The sequence below is a fragment of the Macrotis lagotis genome, chromosome 1 (assembly GCF_037893015.1).
Source record: "Macrotis lagotis isolate mMagLag1 chromosome 1, bilby.v1.9.chrom.fasta, whole genome shotgun sequence".
NCBI classification, from domain to species: domain Eukaryota; kingdom Metazoa; phylum Chordata; class Mammalia; order Peramelemorphia; family Peramelidae; genus Macrotis; species Macrotis lagotis.
The window spans coordinates 735,664,748-735,688,395 of record NC_133658.1 but is presented as its reverse complement, the minus strand read 5'-3'; the positions used below and the strand labels follow the sequence as shown (position 1 = coordinate 735,688,395).

The following is a 23,648-nucleotide window of genomic DNA, read 5'->3' as shown; positions in this document are numbered from 1 at the left end:
ATTTATTCAGTGAAGCTCTTTTCTAGAAAGGGAGATATGCCCTGTACCTTCTACCACCATAACCCAGGAGAAAATGATCCTTTCATTCTTGTGATGGGATGGTCTAGAAAAGAACCATTTTGCTATTACTCTGCTATGGATTACCTAAAATATGAATGCCCCTTAAATTTTTCTTTTTGAGTGGGGGGAAGGGAGAAACAGCAAAAAAGTACTTTATGTTTAAAACAAAATTACATATATATGTATATATAGATATCTTTATACCCACACATGTGTATACATACACATATACACTATACACACACATGCATGCATACATATATACTTATCCTTTAGACTGTCAGGGTAATAAGTGTCTTGCTGCCATCTTCTGGTAGCTTAAGCATCCACATAATTGGCAAGACCACCCTTTTTATTTGAATCCACCTCCAAATAATTAAATTCATTTATTAAAAGACCAAAAGCCACTACATTAGTGAGTCTTGGTGTGTGTTTACAAAGGGAAACTTTGACTTCCCAAAACATGCTTAAAATCATAAAAGATTAATATACAGGATGGGAGGAAACCTGGTATGAGACCATGATGCATTATTTTCTTTTCATTCTGATCTATCCTCTAGTGACTGTAGCTAACAAAAAGACAAAAATGTGAATGTATGTCACCCCTTTCTGCCTTTCCTTTTTGATTCAGAATTAATTGACTCAGGGCCCAATGACATATTTTCCAGTCTTAAAAGGCTACCTTCTGTTGTTTGTATTTCCAAAAATAATAGCAAAACAATGGTCAAGTGAGAAGTATATGTATATTTGTAGCTAACATACATCAATGAAGAGCATTCTGCATACATTATTTCATTCTAGTCTCTCAACAATCCTTCATTTTTCACTCTTTAAGTATCCACATTTTACATATAAGGAAGTGTCAGAGAAGCTCTTATTTTCCTTACAAAAAAAATATCTTATTCCACAGTTCATTGGACTAATTAATGAACATCCATTCTCCGGAGTAGTCAAATTCTGATGATTTCCCTCTACTCTTCTTTCTACCTTCTTCTTCTTCATCCCTCTTTGGCTCTCCATCAGACCTCTGCAGAGCTTAAGAGTAGAAATAGAGATGATTTAGAGATTATTCAAGCTGAAAATGACCCTTAAAAATCATCTAGTGACAGCTAGGTGGCACAGTGGATAGAGTATTGGCCCTGGAGTTAGGAGAACCTGAGTTCAGATCTGGCCTGTTACTTGATATTTACTAGCTTTGTGACCGTGGGAAAGTCACTTAATCCCATTGCCTTGCAAAAATTAAAAAGAAAAAAAATCTGTCCTATCTCCCTCCCAATTTTATAGATCATAGATCTAGAACTAGAAATGACCTAGTCCAACCCTCTAAGTTGAAGAAAGGGGTAGCTAGTGGTGCAGTGGATAGAGCACTAAGTCCTGGAGTCAGGAGACCTGAGTTCAAATCTGATCTCAGACACTTAATAATTATGGAGCTGTGTGACCTTGGGCAAGTCACTCAATGCCATTGCCTTGCAAAAAGCAAAAAACAAACAAATGAACAAAATAAAGTTGAAGAAAGTGAGGTCCTGGAATAGTGATTTCGCACAGGAAATAGGCATCAGAAGTGGTATTTGAACTCAGGTCCTCTGAATCCAGGCTCTTTCCACTGTACCAAATTGCCATTAGGAAGAAACTGAGGTCATATGATCTAAAGTGACTTGTCCAGGGTCACATAGCAAATTAACTGCAAAATTAGGCTTCAGACTGGCCTCCAGACTCCAGTATTTTTTCATTCTTCCATAGTGCTTGCCATGTTGAACAAATTTTCAAGTGACATAAAACTGAGAGGGTTTAGCTAACAAGCTAGATAACACAGGTAGTATCCAAAAAAGATCTCAGTAGTATAGAAAAATGAACTGAATCAAATAAGCAGAAATTTAATAGAGATGCAACCCTAGGCTCAAAGAATTAATTGTATGTTACTGTCTCCTGATTGGTAGAGATTGATTACTCAATGCCCCAAAGATATATGAGATTGGTGGAAACAGAAAGGAAGAGAGATTCTGGTTCTTCTGGCTTCTAGATTTGAAAGAGACGAGATGCTTTTATTCCAAACCCTTTTTAGGTTCCTGAAGAAAAAGAGAAAGGATCTGGGAAAAGGCCAACTTGTAGAGGAGGCTGCAGTCTTCATGAATTCCCTATATATATAATCAGATTTCTGTTTGGCTGTAGACTTGGTTAAAAGGGTTTATTTGCTATGTGGATTCACAGTAGAATTAGCATCTATAAGAAGGGAGTCAAGTGTTGGAAATACAGCTTGGGACATTCCTTTTCCATTAAAGATAGTGATCAGGAATACAGTTTGAACCTAAAAATTATGTCTCTAGACTAACAATATCTAAGGGAGCAGATAGATATAATTCTATCCCAGGATCCCTTTTTCTTTTTTGTCTTTATTTTCTTTTATTAAAGATTTTATTTGTTTTACAATTTTTCCCCCAATCTTACTTCCCTCCCCTACCCCCCCACAGAAAGCAATCTGTCAAGTCTTTACTTTGTTTCCATGTTGTACATGGATCCAAATTGAGTGTGATGAGAAAGAAATTATATCCTTAAGGAAGAAGCAAAAAATATAAGAGATAACAAGATCAGACAGTAAGATATCTGGGTTTTTCCCCTAAATTAAAGGGAATAGTCCTTGAACTTTGTTCAAACTCCATGGCTCTTTATCTGGATATAGATGGTATTCTCCATTGTAGACAGCCCAAAATTGTCCCTGATTGTTGCACTGATGGAACAAGCAAGTCCATCAAAGTTGAACATCACCCCCATGTTGCTGTTAGGGTATACAGTGTTTTTCTGGTTCTGCTCATCTCATTCAGCATCAGTTCATGCAAATCCTTCCAGGCTTCCCTGAATTCCCATCCCTCCTAGTTTCATCAGTGTTCCATGACATACATATACCACAGTTTGCTAAGCCATTCCCCAATTGAAGGACATTTATTTGATTTCCAATTCTTTGCCACCACAAACAGGGCTGCTATGAATATTTTTGTACAAGTGATGTTTTCACCCTTTTTCATCATCTCTTCAAGTTATAGACCCAGTAGTGGTATTGCTGGATCAAAGGGTATGCTCATTTTTGTTGCCCTTTGGGCATAGGGACCCCTTTTTCTGAAGGGAGCATCTTAGCCAATCTTTGGACCAAACGCTTGCTTTCTATTCTGACATGAATCAAAATCTTCCTTGAAGAAGGGATTTTAGAAATATCTGTTCTTATCTCCCTGCAAGTTACCTCTAGTCAGACCCATTTGGATATATTTAAGCTTTAAGGACAAAAACAACAACATACACCATACTTAGAGAGGTAAATGCAAGATCCTACCCTTTAATTTAAAAAAAAGTCAACTAGGGGTGGCTAGGTGGCGTAGTGGATAAAGCACCAGCCTTGGAGTCAGGAGTACCTGGGTTCAAATCCGATCTCAGACACTTAATAATTACCTAGCTGTGTGGCCTTGGGCAAGCCACTTAACCCCATTTGCCTTGCAAAAAAAAAACCCTAAAAAAAATAGCCTTGAATTATTGAAAGCTGTTTCAGTAGAATAAAACTCTTGAAGATCTTACCAAGTTGGAAAGCTTAAGAATACAGACTCCAGAAATCCCATCCTATTGTGTCTGATGTTAAAGGACTAGCTTCCATTTGGAGTTTGGAGAGCATTGGTATAAGGTTGGTCACACAGTAATGAATTTTGGAGTCATTGCAACTCATAAAGATAGTTTGCTGAGTTGTGGAAGGACTATATCAGTGGAAGAAGTACCAACAAATAAGATCACAGATCTTTGAAATAATAAAGTTTGTGAACTTTAAATGTTCCTAATTATTTCTATTTTTAATAAAAACTCAGATCACTGCCATTTTCTGTAAGGCCTCATTTTCGCTACAACTCCATACTGACCTATAACTTTTGCATTTATGGGAGGCTAAAAAAAATAGGTTAACTTCCCTTTAAGAAAAAGTAATGTTGGAGCCAAGATGGCAAGGTAAAACTAGGGAGCTCTGGGAGCTTTTGCCAAAACAACTTTAAATGAAGCCTCTATACAGATCCACAAAACAAGAGTGACCTTCAGTAAAGGTCTGTCCCATGTGGGTAAATAGCCCATGACAACTGGGAGAGCAGGAAAGCCAGCCGGAGACTCTTGGGCATAATGGGCCAGTGGCCAGTGGGCCAGCAGGAAGGGCCCCAACCGCAGCCAGGAGGATGAGGTTCAAGCCCTGGGAACACCGGCCCTACAGACAGGACTGGACCACAGGGAACACACTGCTGCATGCAATAAGCCAGGAACTAGATACTGTGCCCCAGGAGCAGAGCTCAACTACTAAAATGAGCAGAAGACAGAAAAAAAAAAAACTGCTAAACATAGAAAGCAATAGGGATGACAAAAAAAATCTCAGAAGAGGAAAGCAGTGACAAAATGCTACATGAGAAGCCTCAAAGGAGTTTATGAATTGGTCTCAAATTCAAAAAGATCTTCAAGGAACAGCTCAAAAAAAGATTTTTAAAAGCCAAAGAAGGGAGAAAGAAGAAAAATGGAGAAGAGAGAGTCATGCAGGAGAATTATGAAAAATTGACTAAAGGAATCAACTCCTTTAAAAATAAAATTAAACAACTAGAATAGGAAAACAACTCATCTAAAAGTAAAATTAACCAACTGGAAAAGGAAACACAAAAGTTAACTGAAGAAAATAAAACCCTAAAAATTAGAATTGGAAAAATGGAAACTAATGACTCTATGAGACAATAAGATTCTATCCAACAAAACTAAAAAATTGAAAAAATAGAAGAAAATGTAAAGTACCTCTTAGGAAAAATGACTAACCTAGAAAATAGATACAGATTAGATAATTAATGAATTGGTCTACCCAAAAGCCCTGATCAAAAAGAGCTGGAAAATATCCTTCAGCAAATTATCATGGAAAACTGCCCTAATATCCTAGAACAAGAAGACAAAAATAGTCCTACTGATCACCTCCAGAAAGAGATCCTAGAGTAAAAACTCCAAGAGATATTGTAGCCAAATTTCAGAATTCTCAGCAAAGGGAGAAAAATCCTGCAAGCAGCCAAAAAGTAGCAATTTAAATGTCAAAGAATCAAAGTCAGAGGTAACACAGAACTTAGCAGCTTCAACATTAAAGGACTGGAGGGTCTGTAGGGTAAAGGACCTTGAATTACAACCAAAAATCAACTATCCTGCAAAATTCAGCATATTCTTTCAGGGGAAATAGTGGATTTTCAAGAAAATAGAGAATTTTCTAACTTTTCTGATAAAAATACCAGAACTAAACAGAAAATTCAAACTTCAAATACAAGACCCTAGAGATGCCTAAAAAAGTAAACAGAATGGAGAAAAAAATTCAGTCAATAACATTAAATTGTATAATCCCTACACAGTAAGACAATATTTGTAATGCTTGAGAATTGTATTACTCTTAGGAGAGTTAAAAGAAACATACTTAGAGGGTATGGGTATAGATTGATCATGAAAGTGATGATACTTTAGTTGATACTTTAACTCATGAGGGTTGAATATAGTTGGAGGGAGCGTTCTTAGACGCTGTGGGTATATATGGGTTACAAACTGATTTTGCTTTACATGGATCTTTAGCTCATCAAGGCTGGGGTTTTTTTTTTCTCCTGGGTCAGTGGAAAGGAGTGTTCTTAGAGAATATGGGTATAAATAGATCATGAAGTGATTTTGTTTTATATGCTAGTTTAGCTCATTAGGATTGTATTTCTATGAGGGGGACATGAAAAGAGAGTATGATATAAATTGATTATAATATGAAAGTATAATCTTAAATAAAATCTTACCCTTTCAAGATAAAAATTCAAAGAGGTATAATGGTAAATGTTTAATAATTGGATCAATATAAGTTTAAGTTTAAGTTGCATCATTGAGATTTTGTCCTCCACTTTCTTTTTTTTTTTTTTTAGTTTATTTTTTTTTTAAGGCAATGGGGTTAAGTGGCTTGCCCAAGGCCACATGGCCAGGTAATTATTAAGTGTCTGAGGCCGCATTTGAACTCAGGTACTCCTGACTCCAGGGCTGGTGCTCTATTCACTGTGCTACCTAGCCACCCTAGTCCTCCACTTTCTTAAATCCAATCAATCAACAAAAGAATAAATCAAGACCTGCTTTTTTTTAAATATTTGCTCATTTCTCAGGCTTAATTGCTTATACCAACCAGTTCCATTTCTCAATGGAGATATAATATCAAGGCATAGTTAAAGAGATACAAGGGCAGATGACTTCCCCTACATTTCTTATACTATCTTGATTTGGGGATGAGGTTGAAGGTATAATAAAGCTTTCAAAGGTCTTTGAAATAATGCCCAAATCATTAAGATAAATACAAGTTAAAATTATTCTGAGACTTCATCTCAAAACCAGCCAATTGGTAAAAAATGACAAGAGGAGTTCCTACAGTAATACAAACATTCAAATACACTGCTACTTGAATTGTGAATTAGTCCAATGTCTCTGAAGAGCAGTTTAGAATTATGCTGAAAATGTAATTAAAATACTTATACTTTGAGGACTAAATTACTAGATACAGATAACAAGGAAGTCAAAGAAAGAAAAAATATTGATATGTGTGTAAAAACATGCATATATGTTTTTATATAAGTGCATGTAAATATATATATGGACATAAATGCATCTATAAAGATGCTATATACAAGTATGTATATGTATATATATATATATACACATACATATATACTTCCTAGTAGCAAATAACTGAAAACAAAATAGGTACTCAACAAGGATTAGAGAGTGTCAAAAAAAAAAACTGTGGTATTTGACTAATGGAAGATTACTGACTTGTAAGAATGTACAAATATAAAGAATTCAGAGAAATAAGAGAGGTCATGAGAACTCATGAGGAGTGAAGTTTGTAGAATCAGGAAAGCACTACAACAATGAAAATAAAAATAATCAAATAATCAAAATAATCAAATAATTTTTTTAAAAGAGGGGGTTTAGATGGGATAAATTAGTTGTAGTGGTTAGATCTTTGGCCCCTCTCCTGGCATACCAGATAGACATTTTACAGTCTTACAGCAAATATAATTGCATGATTTTTGCCCTCACGTCACTCTAGATGATAGGGTGAGGTGATGACCACACTAAAAGGACTCCCTGTGTCTGCTGATCTGCTTCTAAGGGAGGCCTGAAAATCTCTAGTAAGGTAGAATCTACCACTTCCAAGTAACCCATTCCATTTTCAGATACTTCTAAACATTAGGGAAATTTTCCTGATTCTAAATATAAATTGTTCTTTGAAATTTGTACTGTCACTAGATCTGCCTTCTTAAATGAAATAGAACAAATCTAATCCCTCTTCCAAATGATATCCCTTCAAATATTTGAAGACAGGTATCATTTCCATCATAAATCTTCTCTATAACAAATATCCCCATTTCCTTCAGCTAGCTCCCTTTGTGATGCTCTCAAGGTCATTTGCCAATCCAGTTGCCCTCCTCTCAATATTTTTTAATTTACTAATCTTTCCTGAGACATGATATCTATAATACTCCTGCTTTGGTCAGACCCAAGAACTCCTCTAAGTTCCCTTACATCCTCTATCTGTCTTTGGGCTACCTTCCTCCTTTTCACCACAGATGTTCTTATCCTTGCTATGTCTCCCTCCTTTCCTTCATTTCACACTCTCACCCTTAAATTCCACTTCTTTCTTACCTAAAGTTCAAGAGCTATTCTGAAAGACAAATCCAGGGCTGCCCAAAATGCAGCTGCAGGTCCTATGCGCTGGAGCAGGGCGATTTTATGCAGCCGCCTGTGAGTTTACTAAATGCTTTAGTCAAGGAAGCCAAGCTCTCACTAACATGTTAAATCAAAATATATTGTCTATTGTTTGAATAAAAACTTTTAAAAGTAAGGTTGCTCAGCCATGGACTAATCAGTTCTTACTGAGGTAATGATATTTGTATTTTTAAAAATTATCATAAAGTAATTATCAACAAAAGCAATCATTAAAAGCAAAACAATTAACACACAAAACGAGCAGCAAATGTTTTACTTCAAATCTTTGACCTATAAGTCACAACCAAATTAACAAGAAAGAAAAATGCTTTTGCTTGATAATAGAGTATATTTGTTCTTGTGGTTCAGTCATTTTTTTAATCATGTATGACTCTCTGTGGCCCCATCCAAGGTTTTCCTGAGAAAGCTAATGGAGTGGCTTGCCATTTCCTTCTCCAGCTCATTTTACAGATGAGGAAACTGAGGAAGATATAGTTTAGTGACTTGGCCAGGTGTCACACAGCTAGTAAGCATCTGAGGTCAGATTTGAACTCTAGGAAATGGTCTTCCTGACTCCAGGCCTGACACTGTCCACTGTGCCATCTATAGAACATATACTAATTGCTTACTAGGTAACAAGTATATGATTGGCATACAGGATTAAAAATGCAAGCAAAAAGCTTCTATTCTAATGGGAGAAAATACATCAAAGAGAGAGCTGAAAAGTCAGGGTAGTTGAAGGGTAGTGAGGTCATTCATGGGAGGGAGATTGGGGGGAGAGGGGGAGAGAGATAAAGGCAGAGAAGTAGACCAGAGTTACTGTCTGAGCCAGGTTAGGAGTAAATGGGCTCACCTTTGGGAGGAGGCTCCCAGGAGATGACCATGCTGAGCAGAGGAAGTGCCCATGAGAAACCTCCAGGGGAGGGGGTCAGGGGTTCAAACCTACCTCAAATTCACTACCTCTAGTCCAGTTTTCCTTCTTTCTTTCTTTCTTTTCCACAATAAAAACAAAATTTTTTTAGTCAGTGAATAGAGTTTTTGTTTTGCTTAATGGTGTTCTCATCACTTAGAGGAACATTCCCAAATATCCTTGTGTCCATATTTGTCATTGAATGCAGCACCATCATTTATCAGAGCACCACAGTACCATAATTTATTCAACTATGCTCCAAGTGTTGGTCATATAGGTTGCTTCCTGTTATTGTTGCTGCTGCTATTACAAAGAAAGTAGACCACAGATATTGCTATACAGAGAGGTACCTTTTTCCTTTTTATGAGGTTTTCCAATAGAGTCCTAGCATTGGAATTGCTAGACTGAAATCTATGATCACTTCTGTGACTCAGTGCATACTACCATATGGCCCCTCTGAAATGATTGTGCCAGCCTGTAATTCCTCCAGCAATGCATTTTCAGTTCTGCCAAAACCCCAACATTAAATTTGCATCAAGTTATGCTATTTTTCCCCCATTCTGGTGGCCATGAGGTTGCATCTTATTATTGTCTTGATTTGCATTTCTGATTATAAAGGAGTTTGAGTATCTTTTCATGTGTCTGGTATATAATAGGTTCTTAATAAATGCTTGTAGATTGACTGGCGTTCATCTCCTTTCTGAACCATTTTAACATATTTATATTTTTCACTGGCACAGGAGATCAGTCAGAGGTTCAAAAATCCAAAGCTTTGTTCTATCACTCAACCTCTACATGACCTCTATGACCTAGTAAGAAGACAAGAAAAGAAAATAAAGGAAAATTGGGTCAAATGGGAAGAAACTTCAGTTAGGCTTGGAAGAGGACCCAAACAAATATACTGTCTTTATTTATTTGTTGTTTACTTATATGCTTGGTATTCAGCAGCTAGGTGGTGCAGTGAATAGAGCACAGAAGTCAGAAAGACCCGAGTTCCACTCATATCTCAGACACTAGATGTTTGATTTCCAGCAAGTCATTTAACCCTGTTTGTCTTTTTCCTCATCTGTAAAATGAACTGGAGAAGGAAATGGCAAACCACTCCAGTATCTTTGTCAAGAAAACCCCAACTGGGACCATGAAGAGTCAGACACAACTGAAAACAACTAAACATGAAGAAATCTGTGTGAGCATAGAGGTCCATGAGGGAGAATAAAATATAAGATTGAAAAGATAGAAAGGAGCTAAAAACCAAACATTCATATTTTATATTTTATCCTGGAGTTAATAAAAAAAAAACACAGGAGTTTATTGATTAAGGGGCAACATAGTCATACCTGTGCTTTAGGAAGATCACTTTGAGGATGAGCTGGAGGGGGAGAAATTTAAGGCAGAAAGTACAGCCAGCAGTTTATTCCAACAATTCAGTAATGGAGCGATGAGGGCCTACACCTGTGTGAGCAGAGAGGAGCGCTCATGGACAAGAGATGTCGAGGGCAGAAATGCAAAGACCTGACACCAAGTTGGAAAGAAGAAGTATTTACAAGTGAGGAGAGGTGTATGACAACAAGCCTGTGAGTCTGGGAGAATGGTGGCAACCCTCAAAAGAATAGGAAAGTTTAGAAGAGGGGAAAGATAATGAGTCAGTTTTAGACACATTGAGTTCAATATACCTGCAAGATATCCAGTCTGAGATGTCCAAAAGGCAGCTGTTTATGCCAGTCAATAAACATTTATTAAGTGCCTATATGTGCCAGCACCAGGTTGTTCAGCACTGGGGACATACAAAGAAGCAAGAGATAGTCCCTGCCTTCAAGGAGCTTACAATCGAATGATGATCCTGGAGCTCAGGAGAAGTACAAGGGCTTGATACATAGATCTAAGAATCATCTTCATAGAGGTCATTTAGCCATCTCCAGTTGCCCTGATTCATATCTGGCCATGGGACCCAGATGTTTCCCAAGGAGAAAGTGAGGCTTGTGACTTAGCACAGCCCCTGCCCCCTCACTCAAATCCAATTCATATGCTTGTCAAGGCATCACCTCCCTGAAGTCATGGTCTTCTTCAAGGATAAACATAATATTTTCAGAAATAATTTCCTTACTAGAAATTTCCTACATCAAAAAGTTGCAAATACAGACTTGAAGAACCCAGAAAGACAGAATGTCTGTCTAATATAGTAAAAGAAAATGTATATGTACAACTAAGTCCAATACAACATATATGAGATCAAGGCAACTTACTTTTGTCTACAGATATCATAAGAAATTTCTTGGGGGGGGTAGCATTTGAATAGGACCTTAAAGAAAAGAATGGGAAGGATTTCATTCGAAAGAAATTGGGAAATCACATTCTAGGTCAAAAAAAATATAGCATTGACCAATGAGTATCTAATTTGGCAATGGTATTAGATATGGGGAGTAGTACAAGACATAGGGAATTTGGAGTCAAAGTAGGGTAGGTAATGGGTAATCATGGATTCCATCCACCACAAACCCCTTCATAGGATTGCCATGTTCCCACAAGCTTTGGGGCCTAGAGATATGTCCTTAATGCAAGAGGGTCCCAAAGTTCTGCTGGTGAATGTGTGGGAAAGGGCATTGTCAATGCCCAGGCTATGGAGGGAATCCAGGAAGAAGTGCTAGCAGTGTTTAGAGGCAGCTGGGAAGGAATCTTTGTTCTTGCTAGATGTACACCAGATAGCCCTTGGGAGGTGGCTGCCTGAGAACAGACCGGAGATCCCACAGATTGAGAATGCTACCATTGCTAAACCATGATATCTTTGACATGGTTTGGATGAGATGGATGACGTAGGGGGGAAGCAGATTAGTGCCCCTGCTGACATCTGAAGTGGGCAGCCACTTGCCATAGGTGCCAAAAGTACCTACTGCTTAGTTTTATTCCTTAGATCTAAAGTTAAAAAGGAGTACTGAGACCCACCCCCTTCTTTTACAGGTGACTTGCTCAGTCCTATGTCTAGTCAGTGTCTGAAGCAAAATTCAAACTCAGGTCCTCCTGATTCTAAGCCCTGGGTTCTATTCATTATGCCATACTATTTCTTCTTGCTATTTACTTTACATTCTATTTTAAGTGTAATGAAAAATCTCACATGTGATGAAGCCTGGTGTGTAGGATGGGGGGTATCTTTGTGTGTCTGAATAGAGTCAGAATAGACATCTCTAAATCTCTTCACCCCCTCCCCTTCTCTGAAGGAGACTTTCATTCCTGCCTAGAGCAACAGGAGGCTGGGGTCAGAAGCTATTCCTGGGGAGGGGGAGGGGGAGAGGGGAAGAGAAGGGCATAAAAGGCTAGAATGATCTCTATCTGCTCAGTTAGATATGATTGAGTTCAACCTAAGTTCTGATTTCTGTGTCATTAAAGGGAGAAAAGGACTCCAAGCTCTATATTCAAGGTTTGACCCCTTACTCACAAGATACCAGTCCCACAAAGAACGTGTGATGAAAAAATATGAGAAAAACATTCAGAAATCAAATCAGCTTCTGTGTATTTTTCCCCCTCTCTTTCCTTTCACCTCACTCTGTTTTTCTGTTTCTGTCTCCCCCTGGTATTCTCCTTTCTCCCCCTTCCTCTCCTGTCATCTCTATGCCTCTTTGTCTCCGTCTGTCTTCCTCTCTGTCTGTCTCTCTGTGTCTCTGTGTCTATCTCCCCCCTTCCTCCCTCTGTCTCTGTCTCTCTCTCCTTTCTCTGGTTCTGTTTATCTGTTTCTTTCTCTGTGTCTGTCTGTCAGTCTGCTTGTTTTTGATTCCTTCATATAGTTCTTAACCCATAGAGTGAGTTAGAAGGGTCTCCTCATTGGGGGTCTCCCAGAGCAGAGGAGGGGAAGATCAAGTAGCAGGGCTGAGCTTTCCCAACTAAACCAGCCCTGCTGAGTTGCCCAGTGTCATAAGGCATCGGTTTCCCTACTCTCTTGTTGGATGCTGAGCTCTTTTCAGACATCTGCCATACATCCTCATGGCCTTGGGTTGTATATTCTGTGTCCCCTCAGAATTCTCTTGCTTCAACCTAATTCATTTAATATTTGTTATATAATGGAGTCCCCCCAAAATCCATTGCATTACCCCAGCCTGTCTGTGTCTTCACTGCCTCCTCCCAACTCGGATGAGCCCTTCCCTTCTGCCATCCTGTCTTTACCCTCACTTGGTGCTTCCAGTGTTCACACGTTTCAGCAAATTGATAGACTCTGCTAAATCTCTTGGCTGGTAGTCGATCTGCAACTGGCTTACTATTCCCATTCTAGCCTCTCCCCAAGCAGGGCCTGGAAGGGTTCCCCAGGAGGGCTTGTCTGATGCTGCGCTCTGAACTGCCCGCTGGGGCCCCCACTTGCTAACACAGCTTCCCTGCTCAGGAAAATTGTCAATCTCCAGTAAAAAATACTCCACCTAACCTCACACAATAGCCCCAGCTTTTCTATCCAGGTTTGGTTCCCTCAGGGAAGCCTGTTCTCCCTTTGAACAGCACAATTTTATTTCATTTAAGCTCATTAGTCAATTACTATTTATGAGCTAAAAGTTCTTGCCTTCTGTTTAAGTCAGGAAGTACATACTTCATGGGAATGTCTGCAGAAACATTTAGGGGGAAAAAGTGTGTCTTTCCAACATTATTCTCTTGTGTGCTGAGTTAGTACCTAAGTACACCCAAGTTTCTGTTTGCCCACAGAATACAAGATATTGGCAAAGGGAACAGCAATCCCTATTGAGTTATCATTTGAGATAATGTTGTATTTTATTGAAACGAAGAAATGGAAGAAGCTTTTTTTCTCAATGTAAGCAGCTACACACACCTCCTTCAAAGGGTTTTTTGTTCTTTCCATAAATAGGCAGCTGAATTTTACAAAATTTGGTAACCTTGATTTCCAACATCCTTTAGACCAGTCATAATTAGAATGAAGCAGTCTATTCTTTGTCCAAAATTTGAAGGTGTTGACAGACCATGTAAAATTTCCACAACATAAAAACAATAAAACTTGGGACATAATTAGAAAAGGTATTTGCTAAATAGGAAGATACAGGTTACCTCCCCTAAGGGCTGCTTCCTGGGAACTCTCTTAGCCTCATCTCCCAGTTCAGGCTGCAGCCTCTCTGGTGAAATAGCCTGGTCAGGTCCTAAGGTCCTCCACTCAACCAAATTTTTCTTAAACCATTTATTCGAGGATGCATATCTTGGAGCTTGCCCTGGGAATCAAAAATAGGTCATTAGAACCCTGCTTTCAGTCTGTTACTGTTTGCAAGAAGAAGAAATACCACAATAGAAGGCCTTCATCAAGGGCCCAAAGGTTTCTACTCCATGGTGATTTCCCATGTCCCATTCTCCTGAAGTCTCAACTCATTGAGCACCACTCACAATTTCTTCTCCCTCAAGCTTAGCATTCAGGCAGGAGATAGGTGGCTCTTATTAAGATCTAAAAGGGAATTGTGATCAGTTTACCACTTTTCCTGATGATTTACCTTAAACCCTGAGCACTCAGGGGCAGGGTCTGACTTGAAATCTTGACTCTGCTTCTTATAACTGTATGAGGATGCTTAATGATTCTGGATTTAAATTCCTCATTTATAAATGAAAGACTTGGATTAGATGGTCTCTAATTTGCTTCTAGCTACCTGAGATTCCTAACTGTACTCCAGTTCTTGCAAATCCCTTTCACCTTCTTCAGTCAACACTGGGCCCAGTGTTGGAAGTAGGGAAGGAAGGATTCTCACTCTTTTTCAGGACACAATAATCCAGCTACATTTTTTATAGTTTCCTAGGCTAAATCTGCACCTATGGATAAACAATTCTTCTGTTTTGTTTCTCTAGTTGATAAAGCCTTCCCATTTCCTTTTTTTTCTTCTTTAATTCACAGGCCCTTGCTCTCTAGATTACTCTAAACTTTGACTTTTAATAGAATTAATTGAAAAGTCAAGATCAATGTATCTGGGGACTCTGAACCTGGCTGTTGTAGACCTAGAACTCCATCTATCCTTCCAGTCTCCTGTCCTGATTGCTCAGTCCAACAAAAATATAATTTTTGAAGTGTTTTCCAATTATTGAACACAATGGTTCAATCAGTCAATTAACAAACATTTATTAAATACCAACAGTGTGTTAGGAGCTAAGGACATAAAGACAAAAATAAGACAGGCTTTGCCCTGAACTAGAGCTTCCATTCTGTCAGAGGAGACATTATGATATAAATATATATACAAACTTAGGGGGAGGGACATTTGCACTAACACTTGGGGCATCAGGAATGGTCTTTATAGAAAATATGGCACTTGAGCTGAATTAGAAAGGAATTTCTAGATCATCAAGTTGCAGGATAGGTACATTTTTGGCATGGGAGGACTACTTGTGTCATATGTGAAGAACAGAAAGGAGTGTGATTTGCTGCTGTAGATTATATGAATAGGAGGGTAATGTCTAATTAGTCTGGAACAGTAGTTTGAAATCAGGCTGTAGAGGGTTTTAAATACCAGCAGAGGAGCAGGACCCATGAGAAAGCTCTGAAATCATGTCTCTCTAGAACAGAAATTCTTAACCATTTTTTAGTTAGTCCCATTTGACAATCTGGTGAATCTTATGGACCCCTTCTCAGGATAATTTATTTAAATCCCTAAAATAAGGTGAATAAAAACTACAAGGAAAATAATTATATTGAAATATAGTTATCAAAATAATAAAAGAACAGGTTCATGGTTCCCAGGTTAAGAATTCCTTGCCTATTAATTTAATCACTCAATCAGCATTTATTTCAGTCATATCTGACACCCTGTAATCCCATTTGTGGTTTTCTTGGCAAAGCTATTGGAGGTTTGCCATTTCCTTTTCATTTTACAGATGAAGAAACTGAGGCAAACAGGGCTAAGTGTATTGTTGGTGATCACACAACTATTAAGTGTTTGAGGTCAAATGTGAACTCAGGTCTTTCTGATACCAGGTTCGGTGTTCTATCCATCTAGCTACCTCGGCATTTATTAAATGCCTACCATGTGAAAACAGCTAGGTGGCCCAATGGATAGAGACTGGGCCTGGAATCAGAAAGACCTGAGTTCAAATCTGAATTCAGATACTTATTAAATCCTGGATAAGTCACTTACACCTCAGTTTTCTCATCTGAAAAATGAACTGGAAAACCATTCCAATCTTTGCCAAGAAAACCACAAATGGGATCACAAGTGAAAACAGCAAAACATGTTATTATTCCAAAGTTATCCTGGCCACACTACATGCATATCACCTGGGATGTAGTTCATATGAAAAAGGAAGTGACTGACTCAAGTGTTCCAAAAAATTTAGTCTGAGGCAAAGCATCCCCACCTAGGGAAGAAAATCTATTCTAAAAAAAGCCAAAGAGGCCACTTGCTCATGAGGAAAAAAGCCAGAAAGGGTTTTTCCCTAGGAAGGCGTTTTTTTTCCCCTCTCCCAGTCCAATTACTAGGTATGTTCTCCTTTCTAAAAATAGCTGCAGCAGGAAAAACTTGATACAAAAAGTCTGTTTTTTCTACAAGGAAGAGATAGGGACCTAACTTAGCATTCCAGCTAAAGCAAAAAGCTACGAATGGAGGGGCTCCCCACAACTATCTGCCTCCTGAAACCACACTTGGCAATGACCAAACAGGAGAAGGGTTAAAGTATTCAGAGCAAAGCCAAGTAAAGACTGCACAACCCAGAAAGTAAATACGTCCAGAACAGACTATGTATATTGTACAAAACCACCAGAGAAGCCAGCCCAGAGGATGGCATCATGGCATTACCAGAAGACAAGTAACCCAATAGCACTGGTGACATGAAATATGTCCTTCAAAATATGCATCCAACACCCACATGTTCTTGGGTGTGCCCCTCCACAAGCACACCCCCATTCCAGGTATTTTCTCCAAGGTTTGTCTACTTTCTTCCCAATGAAGGTGACCCTCCTCATTAATGGTGCCTCTGTTTGCAAGATGTAGACTCTAAAACCTTGGAAGAAGTATTTTGTTGCTACTTTTTTCCCTATGCCATTTCATAAAATGCCTTGATTTGAATTAAAATAGAGCTAAACACATTGGTGGAGGATCACAACTAATGCTTCAGAGTGACTCTAGAACCATGAAAGACTCCTTTGGGGGGACCATATAGGAATGGGGGGGTGACCTTAGGGACTACAGAAATCTTACCTAGAGCTATACCTGATGCACGGGCTTGAGTGTTACCCTACAGAGCTCATACAGGGGGCTAGGTGATCTGGTAGATAGAAAGACTTGAGTTCAAATCCAGTCTCAGACACTACCTAGCTTGTGTGACTGAGTGAGTCACTTGATCCTATTTGTCTCAGTTTCCTCATCTGTAAAGTGAGCTGGAGAAGGAAATGGCAAACCACTCCAGTATCTTTGCCAAGGACATCCCATATGGGGTCATGAAGAGTTAGACACGACTGAAATGTCAAAACAACAAAGAGCCTATAAAGAATTATGGTACAAGCCAGGCTCCTTAACATAAACACACTAAAAAGCATCTACTTTCCTCTTGGAAATGACCAAGAAATCTAAGTGAAGAATCTATATTAATTTTGCAGGACTAGAGGAAGAATAATAACTACTGAAGATGATAGTATATGATGACGATGATAATGATGATGATGATGATAATATACAATGCTTACTATATGCCCAGACCCTGTGTAAAAGTACTTTATGATTATCTCATTTGATCCTCACAACCACCCTGGAAGGTGAGTGATATTATTACTGTTATTTTGCAGGTGAAGAAACTTAGGCAAACTGAGGCTAAATGACTTGCCCAAAACACACAGCTAACAAGTATCTGAAACTGGATTTGAATTCAGGTCTTCCTGAGAACTGGTTCAGTGCTCTGTGTACTCTGGTAACATCTTTCTTTGCAACTTCGTGATTATGGCAGACTCCTCAAAATGATCCAAATGCTTCTTGTGGTGCTATGCTAGTTATTTGGATTATACAAATAGTAAAATTTGCCATTTTTCATCATGAAATTACATTGAGAATGAATCTCCAGTTGAGTTTAAAGAATCTGGGGGTAAAGATCTAACCTCCACCTGATGCTTCATCACTTTCAAGCAAATTCTTAGAGTGAAATTCGTAGCTAAGGTAACCTGAAGTGAAGATGATTGGACAATACAATTTACCAGATTATTCACAGCTCAGTTATATCACTTCATTGGTTAGAAACTAGAGTCAGTCCTTACAAAAAGTGCAAAACCTCAATACCTACTCCTTTCCTCCTTAATTCAAACTTACAAGATGAATAAGGTTTTTTTCCCAGGCTATTCTTGACTATTTAGTCTTGGCCAGGATCTTCTATTAAATTGACCAAGGTCACTTCCAACCACTTAAATTTGTTACCCTTCATAATCAAAGACAACCATAACATCCAATGAATGATAGCGTGACTTATACATTATCTTTATTATAGTGAGAGGAATTTTATACTTAGACATCCTTCTCACTGCCTTTTCTGTTTCATCCCATGGTTTTTTGTACATAGGACTTTTGGTGAAGGTCCGGATGCCATGGGAGTCAGTGTTATGGATCTGGTTCCCTCCTGTATCAGTTAGGTACCACAGTGTTCCAGCAATGTCAGTATGTAATTTTCTGGCGAATTATCCAAGGTCACAAAGAAGAAAGTGGCAGAAACAGGGTTTGAAACCTGAACCTTTGACTCTAAATACCTTTTTTTTTTCTCCCAATATATAAAGCTGCTCAAAGTTCCTATAATTATATGCTGCTGTGGTTTAAAGATGGGGTTGGCCCAGAATTATTTTGTAATAACAAAACACTATATATTTAAGATCAACTTGTCCTTTTCCCATCTTGTGGATATGCAAACATCAGTCATTCACTTGGTGGCTTCATCTAGGCAAAATAATGAGGTAATTAGGTTTTTTTTAAATTTATATTCTCCTTCCAGTACTTTCTTTCCATTCCTTTGGATTCCCAATATCCTCATAGTTTTCTCCCACTCTACTGCTGTCAAAATCTGTTCACCATAGAATATATTAAACTTACTGTACTAGCATATAAGACTAAAACATTATTCTTTCCTTACCAAAGGAATGAATTTTTAATTGTAGATTTTCAGTGATCATCAAAGTGAATGATGAAAATCTTAGATTTTATTCTTTTTTTTGAGGTGAGAATCCTTTTTTAATGAAATTTTCTTTTTTATTTGTTAATAATCATTAAACACAAGCATTTTAATATTTAAAAAGGTTTATGTGAACTTCTGCTCAATATTTTGTTTTTTAAGAAAAAGAAGGCATTGCTACATTATTTAAATTCATAAGGTTCTGCTCCAAGATTATTTCTTCCCACTTTTTCTTTATCATACCTCATATGTAGGACTATCTCCTGGGAGGAGATGAAGGACTCAATTTTGAACCACTTACATGACAGGAAAACTACCTGATTGTGAGTAATGTTTCCAGAGTCTTGATAGCTTAAGAAAATAATGTAGAGATAAGGGAAAAGAAACAAAGAATAGTAAAAAAAAAAAAGTTAGATAGAACATTTGCAAATTATCACTGAATAGGAAAAACTAAAGATTATATTTGAGGGGCAGTTAGGTGGCACAGAGGATAGAGTACTGACTTGACCATGGAGTCAGGAGTACCTGAGTTCACATAGTGTCTCAGACATTAACTGTGTGACCTTGGGAAGTCACTTAACCCTGATTGCCTTCAGAAAAAAAGAAAAAAAAGACAAAAAGACTTTATCTGGCTTTCTGGCACATGTGCAAGCACACACACACACACACACATACACACATACATACTGCATACTCACATAAGTGTTTGTATGAAGATATATATATATATATATATATATATATATATATATATATATATATATATATATATATATATATGGGTTCGTTTGGCTGTAAACCACACTTATACCAAGCTCATATAAAACCTCAGTGAAGTCTAAGGTGTCTGTCTATCTCTTTTTTGTCTCTCAAAGAGGGATCATTTGGAGGGCATGAACTATTTTGGTACCAATATGTAAAGTGCTACCACTAGATATTTTTCTTAGAGAGCAATAGCTTGAGTGCACGTTTTGCTGCTTCAGTAACAACAAATAATTTAGTAGTAGAATTTTAACCCAGATACAGTGCAACTTTATAACACCTTGTGAGCTTGTGAACCACTCATTGCTTCTAGAGATCTCCTCAAGCAAGGAACAAACTTCACAGAATTAAATTCCTCTTTCTACTAAATTTTGAAGGCTCTCATGATATAGATATAAAACAAATAAAAATTTAAATAATTCAAATGAATTTGTATTTCTTTTTTTTTTTTAGATTTTTCAAGGCAATGGGTTTTAAGTGGCTTGCCCAAGGCCACACGGCTAGGTAATTATTAAGTGTCTGAGGTCGGATTTGAACCCAGGTACACTCCTGACTCCAAGGTCAGTGCTCTATTCACTGTGCCACCTAGCCGCCCAGAATTTGTATTTCTGAGGGATCACATATGACATTGTTTTGCCTATGTATTCTTAACCTGGAATCCAAAAAAAACCTGATAACTGAATTTTAACATCCTAGGTTTTGGTTCCTATGTATCCCTACATATTCTACTTTATGCATTTAAAAACTTTGCTCTGAAAAGGATTCATGAGCTTCCTCAGGCTGCCAAAGGGGTCCATGACACAAGAAAGGTTAAGAACTTCTGGTTTAGACATCATTGAACAAGAAATTCAAAATAAAACAGAGAAATGATCTCTGACTTAAAGGAACATCTATTCTGGTTTGAACAAGATCCCCAACCAGAAAATGTGATATTGTACAGATTAGATTCTTGTCATGTGTAGAAGAGGAAAGAAGGATGCCCATTAATCTGATTGGTTCTGGCACAAATCCAATTTCTCTTTCAGCTGATTTGGAACCTTCTGGGAGAAGATGAGAGCTGATTTGTGTTTTGATGATTGAGAGTGTAGTAATTGGGCCTGTGGAAAAAGAATGGTCATTACTGAGATAGGCAAGAGAATGAAATAAGGCTATAGGGGAGAGAATGCAGGGATTGGTGAGGATAGGAGTAAGTGCCTCGTAAAATAAAAAGAAAATAAAGCCTAAGTCTGGAACAAAGTCTCAGTGGGGAACTTGTTTGGGGATGTGATTTCTGACATTCATCATAAATCACATCAACAGACAACTTTGTGGCTCCATTACAGGAACTAATGAAAAGAGATCAACTGCACAATGGCCAGGAAACAGTTTGTTACAATGGAAAATGCAACTAGATTGAAAATTGGCTCACAAATAAGAAATGGAACCAAAATCTCAATGAAGTAAGAGACTTTGAAAATCTACTCATGAATATATACAAAGAATATGTTAGGAATTACAGTGGGGGTAATAGAGAAATCACAAAATGTTTTGTACAGAAAAATGTCTGGTAATATTGAATACAAGGTGGAGAAAAATTTTAGACACAGAAGCTAGAAATGTAGATAATAGAATCTTAATATTTTAAAAAGAAATGTCTATATCATTTTTATATTGTATGGTTCATTGCTGTGACTGAAAACATGGTAATAATTACCTGGCAGCCGGGAAGCTCTGGCTTCCAATGACATCTCTAACACATACTGGCTGTGACCTTCATCCCACTCAATTTACTTACCTTCCCAGTGCCCCTAGACAACGCTCTAAGACTTTTAGTTGAAGAACTTCAGTAGAATGAGTTTCCTCATCTTTGAGATCTGTAAACCAATGAAATCACAGGTGAGGGAATATACATATATAGCAAAGAACCCTCTATACTTGGATCAAGACTCTTGGGCAACATTCCCAATCCCTACTAGCTTTGAAAAGTCAGATCACCTGAGGACAGCTACCATAACTCCACTCAGGGTCCTGGAGCTGGGAGGTGGGGTTTCTAAAGTTCATGAGCAGGCAGCTAGGTGGTGTAGTGGATAAAGCACTGGCCCTGGAGTCAGGAGCACCTGGGTTCAAGTCCAGTCTCAGACACTTAATAATCACCTAGCTGTGTGGCCTTGGGGAAGCCACTTAACCCCATTTGCCTTAAGAAAATCTAAAAAAATAAAAAAAATAAAGTTCATGAGCACCCATGGTAGACAGTCTCAATTTCAGATGATATCAATTAGCCAACAAGGCTTAATTAACTTTTATAAATAAGTATTTAGTGATATGGTAAGAACAGTTGGTATAAGTATCTGACACCCACCCACCAAAAAATATGTATCACACTTACAAATACACACAAAATCCTGGTGAAAAGTGAGGTCAAGCTTAAAGAACAAACTCCTGAGTCAGGTATGCAACAACCATTTATTAAGCATTTACTATGTGCCAACCATTGTTAGGTGGCATGAATATAAAAAAAGGTAAAAATATCTATCTCAAACAACTCTTAGTCAAATGGGGATTAATCTATGCAAACAGTTATGCATGTACTATATATAATCTAATGCAACTCGGAGATAATATCAGAAGTAAGGCATTAGGGGCATCTAGGTGGCCCAGTGGATAGAGCACTGGCCCTGGAGTCAGGAGTACCTGAGTTCAAATCTGGCCTCAGACATTTAATAATTATCTGGCTGTGTGGCCTTGGGCAAGCCACTTAACCCCATTGCCTTGCAAAAACCTAAAAAAAAAAAAGGAAGAAGAAAGGAGAAGGAGAAGGAGAAGGAGAAGGAGAAGAAGAAGAGGAAGAAGAGGAAGAAAAAGAGGAAGAAGAAGGAAGAGGAAGAAGAGGAAGAAGAAGAAGAAGAAGAGGAAGAAGAAAAAGAAGGAAGAGGAAGAAGAGGAAGAAGAAGAAGAAGAAGAGGAAGAAGAAGAGGAAGAGGAAGAAGGAAGAGGAAGAAGAAGAAAAAGAAGGAAGAGGAAGAAGAAGAGGAGAAGAAGGAAGAGGAAGAAGAAAAAGAAGGAAGAGGAAGAAGAGGAAGAAGAAGGAAGAGGAAGAAGGAAGAGGAAGAAGAAGAAGAAGAAGAAGAAGAAGAAGAAGAAGAAGAAGAAGAAAGGCATTAGCAGTGATTGGGATTTGAGCTAAATCTTTAAGGAATACAAGAAAGACAAGAGGTGAAGATGAGGAAAGAACATCAGTGAAAGTCAAAGAAAAAAGCACAGAATAAGAAGGTAGTCTCATATGTGAAGAACAGCAAGAAGGCTAATGTCACTGGGCTGTGTGGAAGAAATTAAAGCATCAGAAAAATGCCAGTGCAGGAAGAAACAGGATTGTAAAAAACTTCAAAAGCAAAACAGAAGATCTTTAATTAGATCCTGGATGTAATAGGGAGCCACCGAAAAGTTACTCAGCCTAGAGTGCAGGGAGGGGAAAGAAGGAGGAGTAGTATAATTTAACATCTGCTTTAGGAAGATCTACCTTTGGAGTCTGGACAGATTTAAGTGGGGAGAGACTTATTTATTTTATATTATTATAAACATATTTAATATAATTAGTATTATATGTGCAGAAATCCCAGGCTGGATGAATCAAAAGCTAGAATTAAGGCCTCCTAAAGAAAGATAAACAAGCCGAGGTATGGCCCTCAGGTGATAACTTTCCAAACCCAGTAGGGTGGCCCCAGAGTCTTGTTCCAATACAAAGGGCTCTTTGGTATGTGGGTCCATGTCCCCATCTGTGAGCTCATTGGTTTACAGATCTCAAAACTGAGGCACCTCTTTCCTACTGCAATAGAATTGGTCCTAGAGAGTTACCTGGGGCTCCTGGGAGGGTAGGTGGCTTGTGTAGACTGAAGGTCACAGCCAGTACTGGCTGGAGAGGACTGGAACCAACAACAACTTCTAGATGACAGAACTAGAGACATTTCTTCTCAGCCTCTTCAGATTGTTAAACAGGGAGATACCAAAGGTGGGCTGAATTAAGGTAGACCAATTTATCGCCAAACCTTATGAGAAAGAAATTCTAATCCCCGGGTTTAAG

General features: G+C 38.2%; 1 long non-coding RNA gene across 1 annotated transcript; it reads right to left on the bottom strand.

Moving 5' to 3' along the window:
- Window positions 1–844: 844 nt before the first annotated feature.
- LOC141523816 (uncharacterized) lies at window positions 845–23,607 on the bottom strand. The gene is made up of 4 exons (XR_012478608.1): window positions 23,423–23,607; window positions 21,366–21,444; window positions 13,766–13,923; window positions 845–1,095 (listed from the first exon to the last, which is right to left on the bottom strand). It is a non-coding gene; the product is annotated as an uncharacterized LOC141523816 (long non-coding RNA).
- Between the last annotated feature and the right edge of the window lie 41 nt (window positions 23,608–23,648).